This window comes from Aquarana catesbeiana, linkage group LG02 (genome assembly GCF_042186555.1).
Source record: "Aquarana catesbeiana isolate 2022-GZ linkage group LG02, ASM4218655v1, whole genome shotgun sequence".
In the NCBI taxonomy this organism is placed as follows: domain Eukaryota; kingdom Metazoa; phylum Chordata; class Amphibia; order Anura; family Ranidae; genus Aquarana; species Aquarana catesbeiana.
The window spans coordinates 323,939,803-323,950,168 of NC_133325.1; the positions used below are offsets into that span (position 1 = coordinate 323,939,803).

At 45.0% G+C, this 10,366-nt stretch overlaps 1 protein-coding gene across 4 annotated transcripts in view; it reads right to left on the bottom strand.

Moving 5' to 3' along the window:
* Positions 1–1,911, bottom strand: part of ST6GAL2 (ST6 beta-galactoside alpha-2,6-sialyltransferase 2) — a 249,127-nt gene extending 247,216 nt beyond the window's left edge. For 2 of the 4 annotated variants that reach the window (XM_073614794.1, XM_073614791.1), the window contains exon 1: positions 1,528–1,910. The gene's annotated coding sequence lies outside the window, so the exon portion shown is untranslated. Of the gene's footprint in view, positions 1–1,527 lie in introns of all 4 variants that reach the window. The other 2 variants (XM_073614793.1, XM_073614792.1) reach the window with 2 other exon arrangements.
* Positions 1,912–10,366: the final 8,455 nt, after the last annotated feature.

The window sequence follows — 10,366 nt, forward strand, 5'->3', positions numbered from 1 at the left end:
ATATGGCTGCTGTATGAAGTGTGTGTGTGTGTGAACTTCATACACACACACTGCGTACAACAGTCATATACATACACTTCATATACATACACACACATACACACTTCATACAACAGTCATATACACACACTTCATAATATGGAGTATATATGTGTGTGTGTGTGTGTATATATGTGTATGAAGTGTGTGTGTATGTATGAAGTGTGTGTGTAAGTATGAAGTGTGTGTGTAAGTATGAAGTGTGTGTGTATGTATGAAGTGCGTGTGTATGTATGAAGTGCGTGTGTGTGTATGTATGAAGTATGTGTGTATGACTGTTGTATGAAGTGTGTGTATGTATGTCTATGACTGTTGTATGAAGTGTGTGTGTGTGTGTATATGTATGTATGTCTATGACTGTTGTATGAAGTGTGTGTGTGTATATGTATGTATGTCTATGACTGTTGTATGAAGTGTGTGTGTGTGTGTATATGTATGTATGTCTATGACTGTTGTATGAAGTGTGTGTATGAAGTGTATGTCTATGACTGTTGTATGAAGTGTGTGTATGAAGTCTATGTCTATGACTGTTGTATGAAGTGTGTGTATGAAGTGTATGTCTATGACTGTTGTATGAAGTGTGTGTGTATGAAGTGTATGTCTATGACTGTTGTATGAAGTGTGTGTGTATGAAGTGTGTGTATGAAGTGTGTGTCTATGACTGTTGTATGAAGTGTGTGTGTATGAAGTGTGTGTATGAAGTGTGTGTCTATGACTGTTGTATGAAGTGTGTGTGTATGAAGTGTGTGTATGAAGTGTATGTCTATGACTGTTGTATGAAGTGTGTGTATGTATGTCTATGACTGTTGTATGAAGTGTGTGTATGTATGTCTATGACTGTTGTATGAAGTGTGTGTGTATGAAGTGTGTGTATGAAGTGTGTGTCTATGACTGTTGTATGAAGTGTGTGTGTATGAAGTGTGTGTATGAAGTGTGTGTCTATGACTGTTGTATGAAGTGTGTGTGTATGAAGTGTGTGTATGAAGTGTGTGTCTATGACTGTTGTATGAAGTGTGTGTGTATGAAGTGTGTGTATGAAGTGTGTGTCTATGACTGTTGTATGAAGTGTGTGTATGTATGTCTATGACTGTTGTATGAAGTGTGTGTATGTATGTCTATGACTGTTGTATGAAGTGTGTGTGTGTGTGTATGAAGTGTGTGTATGTATGTCTATGACTGTGTGTATGAAGTGTGTGTGTGTATGTATGTCTATGACTGTTGTATGAAGTGTGTGTGTGTATGAAGTGTGTGTGTGTATGTATGTCTATGACTGTTGTATGAAGTGTGTGTGTGTATGTATGTCTATGACTGTTGTATGAAGTGTGTGTAGACACACACACACACACACACACACACACACACAGGGAGGGAAGGTGCGAGCAGCGGAGGTGCAGACTGTATAGTAGTGAGGGTCTCGCTCTTCTCCTTTGTCTATGGATGAACAAAGCAGGCTGTGCTGCTATCATCTCGGGATGACATTGCCTTTACCTGCAGGCTCTGGGCTCTCCTCCTCCTTCTCCCGTTCAGCTCGTCATCCCCGGAGCCGGGTGCATTGCTGGGCTTGCTGCAGATGACTCCTCCACACTCTGCCCCCGGACTGACATGTTGGAGGGTGCCCGCTATTCCTTGGCTGTGCGGTCCACCGCGGTGCGCTCCTTCCTCCTCCTCCTCCTCTCACCACCGCGGTCTATGGTGTCCTGACAGAACGGGGCTCAGCACATGGGAATGCTGTTGGCGGAGAATGAACGGAGCTGGGCAGAGCGGGGAGGAGGAGAGCGGCTCTCCCCCCGTGTTTGAATCCATGTCACTGGGCTGTAGGAGAGCCCGCTCCTCCCGGTGTCCCCGCCCCTTCTCCTCGCTCCTCTGTGAGGAGATGTCAGGAGAACATTGAGCTTTATGGGGCTTGCTGTGAGCACAGGCTACATACTACTAGTGTGGTCCATGGCTGAGCCTGGAACTTCTCTGGAGAAGAAGACACACATTATTTCTGGACAATTCCTACACATTGTCATTGGGGGACACCTTTCTGTTTACTTGACCCCTTTGAAATTGAAAGGGGCCTAAAACGTTGGCGTCCTGTGTGAATGAGCTCATTTACGCAGGACGCCAAGGTTTTAGGCCCCTTTCACACTGAGGGGTTTCAAAACTGCCAGTAAAACCCCGAGCGTTTTTGAAGAGCTTTTCAGGCGCTTTTGAAGAGTTTCCCATTAATTTCAATGGAGAGGGGCATTTTTTCACCGCCCTGCCAGTGCACTGCCCCAGTGTGAAAGCATTCATTGATTTTGATGGAAATACATTTTCGTGAGCTTTTCAGGTGCTTTTTTTTAACATGAAAGTGCCTCAGTGTGAAAGGGGTCTTACTACCCTCCAGTCACCCACCCAGGCATGTCGCTTTTTGGCTGGCAGTAATGCCACTTCATGTGAATGGGGCTGTGCTGCTCCCGCTTACAGGGCATGGTGCTTCATCATTTTGAAGGACAAAGCAGGCACTGAGGAGGAACATATTGCCCCCTCGCCACCTGTCAGACAGCCTCTGAAAAGTGACCCAACACAGAAAGCTTTTTAGAAAGTTGACAGTATATCCACACTTGTGAACGAGCCTACGTGACATTAAAAAATGCTGACAGGTAGGTATGTTATGCCTAAGGACATAACTGCCTCCCCCCAGCTGCCATTATTCAGGCAGTACAGTGGACCTGGTAGCACTAGCGTTGTAACCATGCAAGAAATCACGAAGGGTCCCCCTAACCCCCAGCCAAGGCCCTTCCCTCAGAACTCAGTTGCGAAACGCCAGGGCCCCTTTTGCAAATTCGACCTTTGTGACCCTCATAGTTCCACCACTGGTGTCAGTAGTTTTTTATTTAATGTTTTTATATCATTTTTTTATTTTACAATTTTTTTAATTCTTTTTTTTAGGAGCCCTGTTGGGGGGCTCCAAAAAAAACATTAAATTAGCCAGCAATTGAAACTTTCCTTCAGGATCATCAAAGAAATGCTCTGTACTGGACTTCAGAGCTTCCTAAGAAGTCAAAAGAGCTTTTCCATAACAGATACATCATTCCAATTTTCCTTCAGTCATGGCTCCTCCTACCAACATCCTTCGCAAGGCATGGCATAAAATGACAAAAAGTGACTAATAGTGCTCACTGTATACAGTATATTATTTTTGTCAAACCAAAGGGATAAAAACACTCACATAAAAAGGTAAAAATCAGCATTACACATGTAAACACTCCAACTCACCGCCATCCTTCAAATGTGCAACATAAAGGCATCATCAGCAAGTACCACTCATATACACGCTACGCCCCAAATGGAGTTTCCTCAGTAGGTCCTAGGTCCTCAGCAGGCCATCACTTGCAAATTTGCAAAAAAGTACAGCTCTATTGAAGTAGAGGAGAGGTGGGTTGGAGGAAAATTAAATTTGCTTTAATGTGCCAATATGCTGTGATACTAGCACCTCTAGGGTCATACAGTTCAATATGAACAACATCTTGTCCCTAATCCTAAGAAGAATAATGTAGCAGACCAGGCATACCTCCATGAGGTGAGAGTCTATTATGGCATTTTCCATGGCTTGGATGTTCTCCGCATTTCCAGGTTCCCGCAGCACTCAAGTTTATTGATACTGCATTCACATTCCTGCTCTGACAGCTCGCTGCTACGGACCTTAGCTGATCCCCCTTTTTTTAGCACAGGTGGGCCTGCTAGGAACAAAAGCCTGGGAACTGAGCAAAAAGACCTCTTTTACATGAACGATCCGTTCAGGTCCGCCTGTCAGTTTTTTAGGCGAACCTGAACGGACCCTCCATAGACCTCTATGGAGTGTCGGATGTCAGCGGTGACATGTCCACTGACATCCAACTCGCTCCGATCCGAAAAAGTGTAACGGAGGAAAAACTTACTTTTTCCATCCGTTTTCGGATCAGGTGACGTTGGACTCTACGGTCCGTCATTATCTGATCCCCCATAGGGAAGAGCGGCACTCTGACAGGTCCGTCGCTGCACAGTGTGCAGCGACGGACCTGTCATCTGCCTGCTCAGCGGGGATCCACGGAGCGATCCCAGCTGAGCAAGCGGATGTTCACGGGGCGGATCATCACGGATCCGTCCCATGTGTAAGGACCCTAACAGTGATATTAAAGCTTTGTTTTTTTTAAATAAACAAGTTATACTTACCTGCTCTGTGCAGTGGTTTTGCACAGAGTAGCTACAATCCTCTTCTGTTTGGGTCCCCCGGTGGACCCAGAGAAAGCCGCTTGCCCTGGGAGCACCGCTGTGTACTCACTCCCGAGCCGCTGCATCCATAAGACAGAGCCGTGGCTCGGACTCCCCCCCTCCCCCCCCCGCTGTCTCCTCATTGACTCACTGGCTGTAAATGACAGCAGTAGGAGGCAATGGGCTACCACTGCTGTCTCAGCCAATTTGGAGGGAATGTTCCCATACAGCCAAGGCTATCATGAACATCGTTGGTTTGGAGGGAGCTCAGGTAAGGATTGGGGGGCCTGGGAAGGGCTGCTGCACACAGAAGGTATTTTAGAGTACGTGAAGATAAAACACTTTCAGCCTTTAGTACCACTTTAACCCTTTGCCCAGTCTGAGCTGGCTGCTGCCTAACTAAACTGTATACACTTTCCAACCTGCCTACAAGCTGCTTCAGCAGTAGTGTCCATTGTGAATCGGTTCACTATAGTCTGAAAAGTGATGTATGATATCTTGTCACCATATACATATTGGAAATAAAGCCAGTATTTAAAAAAAAAATAGCAAACATGTTATACTTACCTGTTCTGTTGCAGTGGTTTTGCACAGAGCAGCCCAGATCCTCCTCTTCTCGGGTCCCTCTTCGCTGCTCCTGGCCCCTCCCTCTTGTCGAGTGCCCCCACAGCAAGCAGTTTGCTATGGGTGCACCCGAGCCAAGCTGCAGCATTAAGATAAAAATCCTTCTGCCCTTACAATTCCTTTAAGGTCGGGAACCACCCAGATGCTTGACCAGCACCTGACTCAGCCTCTCAGCCTGCCATTGATAGCCTGAGCCAGCAGCTCCCACCCCCTCCACAGCCCCCAGCGATCCAGTGAGTGCTGGAGGGGCAGATCATAGAATGGTGACTGACAATCATTGCTCCCTTCTCAGTGAAGATTGAGAACTGAGTGATCAGCAGTTCTTGGTCTTAGAGCCAGCGATGCTGCAGCCATATATGTGAGTATGTACTGTATTTTTTTACTTTTTTTTTTTTTTTTCCCACCCTTCTCCTTTATGTTTTTCTGGAGATGGGCTTTTATTCTGCGCAGTGATTTAATCACCAGCCCATAAATCTTGTGCAGCTCTGGTGAAAACAGCCTTTAACATACATAAAAGCACAAGGGCTGGTCTGACTCGCAGTGCATTGTAGAGGACACATACTGCACAACAGGAACATTGCTAAGAGTGTGACAGGCCTGGGACACCTAAAAGAGAGGAATAAGATGGTGCACATGCCAAATGTAGGGTGTGGGCAAATTGTTCACTGAGAGGGTCTTAAAGGTGCATAGTTAAATGCACATACAGTATACATACCTCCCAACTTTGAGATGGGAGCGAGCGATGCCTATTAACAAAATTATGTAGGCATAGGACACACCCCTTGCCACACCACCTTAAAGGAGAATTAAAGAAAAAAAAGATTAGTTAAACCTGCAAGTGCTTTTTTTTTACTACTACTATTCCTTTATACTGGCTTTTGAAATTTACAAATAGAGTGGAACCTTGATTTACGGGTAACGCGGTTAACGAGCGCTTTGAAAGACGAGCAACTTTTTTTTTTAAATCCTGACTCAGTTTGCGAGTGTTGTCTCACAAAATGAGCAGGATTCAAGCCAATGGGGTGTGCAGTACCACATTTGGCCAGAGGTGCGGGGGAGCCAGTGGCACTCGGAACGGTTTGGAACCATTCGGAAATACTCGGAATAACTTGGAAATACTCGGAAATAATCAGTTCCTGAGTGTTTCCGAGCCTTTACGAGGGTTTCCAAGTTCAGCCGGGCTGTCCCTGAGTGTTTCCAAGGCTCTCCGGCGCCCCCCCCACCTCTGGCCACATGCGGTATTGCCTGCAATAGAAGTCAATGCGGAATAAATTATCTTTCCATTGCCTTCTATGGGGAAACTCATTTGCTATGGTTTGGATTACAAGCATTCTCCTGGAACGGATTATGCTCGTAATCCAAGGTTCCACTGTACAGTGATTTATAAATTGGATGGAATGTTTAGAACTGGAAAACACTTTTTGAAAGATCAAAAGTACATTTTATATACAACTATATAGATCAGACCAAAATGAGGGACAGATGAGGAGGAAAGAGGGACCTTGTTCCAAATCAGGGACAGTCCCTGAAAATCAGGGGCAGTTGGGAGCTATGCCTATATGCATGGCACACATATGCCACAGTCAATATACCTAAAATATTAGCTTTAATTACTACATCTTAAAGGATCGTTTTTTTTTTTTTCTTTTATATAACAAACATGTCATATTTAACCCCACTGTGCAGCTCGTTTTGCACAGAGTTGCCCCGAACATCCTCTCCTGGGGTCCGCCTGCAGCTCTCGCGTCTCCTCCCCGCATCAGAAAACCTCCAAGGAAGAAACACTCTCCTGAGGGGGTTACCTTGCGGGCGCTCTCCCGAGTCCAACATTTGCGTCCACAGACACAAATGCCAGGCTCAGCCCCGCCCCCCAGCACCCGCGTCATTGGATTTGATTGACAGCAGCGGGAGCCAATGGCTGTGCTGCTATCAATCTATCCAATCAAGAGCTGGGACCCCGTGGAGAGAGGGACAGCGCGTCTCCGCCGAAGAGATGAATGGGCTCAGGTAAGTAAAACGGGGGGGCTGGGGGGCCAGTGACTGCCAGGTGTTTTTTTACATTATTGCATAGCAAGGAAAACACAAGGGTTTGCAATCCCTTTAAGCATGTGTGCTCCATACCCGGATATATACGTGATTCTGCACAGCGTAGCCGCCCTGTAGATGTAAATCTGCTATGGGCCAGTCAGCAAGTGGTTAAAGAATAACTTTAATAATTTATCAGTGAACTTTTAGCAACAAGTAACTGTTGAAACAATAAACATTTTGGCCAGGAGTTTGACATGTTCAGAGGTCAAATGTGTAATTTGCACAAAGCACAGGGTTGAGGAGTGTAACCATAGTTGCCACCTGTCACGGATTTCCCGGGACATTCACGGGAAACTGACTGATGTCCCGGGGAGACTTTGTCCGGGGAGAATCCTAAAAAATTATTAATGTCCCCAGCAGGGCCAATCTGGGCACCGAAGCATACCAACGGGTGGGAGGGGGGGTACGCAGTCCTCCCTGGTCCTCTCCTTGTATGTGTCATGCAGAGCGACGATCTCCCACTGTGACACTGAGTTCGTATCTCAAACGTCCTGCTTTCTAGACCGACTCCTGTGATTGACAGCACACTGATTCAATGCTGGGAAAATGAATCAGTGTGACGTCTATCGTAGGAGTCGGTCTAGGAGGCAGGACATTGTTACAGTGGCTGCCGATTTGCAATTCAAATCCAATTCCTTGACACAGCGGGAGATCACTGCTCTATGTGAACCGGGAACAGTGAGTCTGCATTGATGGGCTGCATTGATGGGTACAGTCAGTCTGCAGTGATGGGCTGCAGTGAGTCTGCGTTGTATTGATGGGCTGCATTAATGGACACAGTGAATCTGCATTGATGGACACAGTGAGTCTGCATTGATGGGCACTGGTGAATCTGCATTGATGGGCACAGTGAGTCTGCATTGATGGGCACAGTGAGGCTGCCATTGATGGGCACAGGGAGTCTGCATTGATGGGCACAGTGTGTCTGCATCAATGGGCACAATGAGTCTGCATTGATGGGCACTGGTGTGTCTGCATTGATGGGCACAGTGAGGGTTTGATTGATGGGTACTGGTGAGTCTGCATTGATGGGCACTGGTGAGGCTGCATTTGATTTTTTTAAATCAAATACTTTTTATTGAAAAATAAAATTCTTCATTTTACATTTTATATGTCACAAGGAAAGCAATAAAGAATACAATCCCCCCTTTCCAATCCCCTCCCCTAAACTTCACCTGCCACTTCTGTGCAATCAGCTTCCTTGCTTGAAACAAACATCTAATAATTGCAATCCGTACATCTCCTGACCCGCCATTCCCTTCCACCAATCCCAAGACGCATGACTTGGCTTCCAAGATTAGAGATTTCCCAAATACGGAATTTATTTTTTCCACTATTTTACTCCAATATCTATGCAACTTGGGACATCTCCAGACCATATGCACCAAGTCACCCGTCCCGCCCCCACACCTTGGGCACTTCGCGTCCAACCTTCTACCAAACTTAAACATTTTCAAAGGGGTGTAATATGATCTGTGTAACAAAAATAGATGGGATACAATCTGTTAAGGGGACAGCGAGACCTCCAGCCCTGATCCCAATATTCTGCTCCATTGTTCCATTGTTATTTGCCCAATGTCCTCCTCCCATTTGGATCTAATGGAAAGTCCCCTATCACCTTGCAATTCAGCTCTGCTTATACACCCATACATGTCAGAAACCAATCCTTTAGACGTCCCTGCATTGACCACCCTTTGGAGAGAGGGCATTTCACTCTACTCCACTGCCCTCCCCCCAAACTGTGCATCCAGGGCATGTCTTACCTGCAGGTACCTGTAAAAAGACCTATTTGGGACTGCATATTCCTCCCTTATCTCCTGGAATGTTTTCAGCCTACCAGCACTATACATTTGGGCCAGGTAGTGGATACCACTTCATTCCCATTCCTCAATTTTCCCCATTGCCAACAGCTCCTTTAAGTTCTTATTATCCCACAGGGGGAAAATTTAGAGAAACCACCAAAAACTTGGTTTGTTTCAGATCAATTAGTTAAGTTACTCATTTTGCTCTGTTGCATTCATAACAAAATTTGTTTCATTTAGTTTTGTTTTGTTTATTCGTTTTTGACCGGATTCAGTTTTATTTAAAGTATTTGAATCAAGCTCAAATCGGATTTGAATCGAAAATATCAAATCGATCTGAATCGAAAATATCAAATCGATCTGAATTAATTGTGAAGAATAGCTGGTTCTTTTCTATTCTAAATTAGAATTTCAGAAGATGGTTATATTCTTTCCTATCCTATTCTATTCTATTTTATTCTATTCTATTCTTATATTTTCTATTCTATTCCTTTCAATTGTATTTGTTTATTTTCTATTCTTTTATTTTCTATTCTTTTCTATTCTTTTCTGTTTTACTCTATTCTTTATATTTTATTTTATCCTTTCCTTCAGATTCGTTTAACCCCTTTCCTCCGGCACTATAGCCGAAAGATGGCTATAGCAGGGACTTACTTTGCCGGGAGGGCATCCATGGACGTCCTCCCGTGATTGTGCTGCCCGTGCGTCCCCTACGGCATGCAGGCAGTGCGTTCTGTGATCACTGAGCCCTTTGGATCACAGCAGGCCTTTACCATGTGATCAGCTGTGAAGGAAGAAGAGAGCCTATAACTGGCTTGTGTCAATATCCTGATTATCAGTGGAGTCCCACTGGTGCCCATCAGTGCTGCCAATCAGTGCCCACCAATGCTGTCAATCAGTGCCCACCAGTGCTGCCAACCAGTGCCTCCTCATCAGTGTAGCCTATCAGTGCCCATCAGTGCCATCTATCAGTGCTTATCAGTTCCGCCTGTCAGTGCCGCCTCATCAGTGCCAGCTTATCAGTGCACACCAGTGCCGCCTTCCCAGTGCCACCTATCAGTGACCATCAGTGCTACCTCATCAGTGCCCATCAGTTCAGTCTATCAGTGCAGTCTCATCATTAGTGAAGGAGAAAAATTACCTGTTTTCAAAATGTTATAACACAGTATGAAAAATGTTCTTTTTTTCAAAATGTTTGGTCTTTTTTTCGTTTTTTTTTTTCTAAACAAACAACCCAGTGGTAATTAAATATCTCTAAAAGGAAGCTCTACTGTGTAAAAAAAATTGATAAAAATTTCATATGGGTACACTGTTGTATGACTGCGCATTTGTCATTCAAAGTGTGACAGCGCTGAAAGCTGAAAATTGGCCAGGGCAGGAAGGGGGTAAAAGTGCCCAGTAGGCAAGTGGTTACATTTGTTACTATTGTAATTTGGAAAATCAGATACATCTAAATCTCTGAATAATGAAAATTTAATCTCATCAGGAATATGTAATGCCCAGAGAGCAGGGGTCAGGAGTGTGTAACATACAGAGAGCTGGGGTCAGGAATATGTAACACACAGAATGCAGGGGTCAGGAGTGTAAAACATACA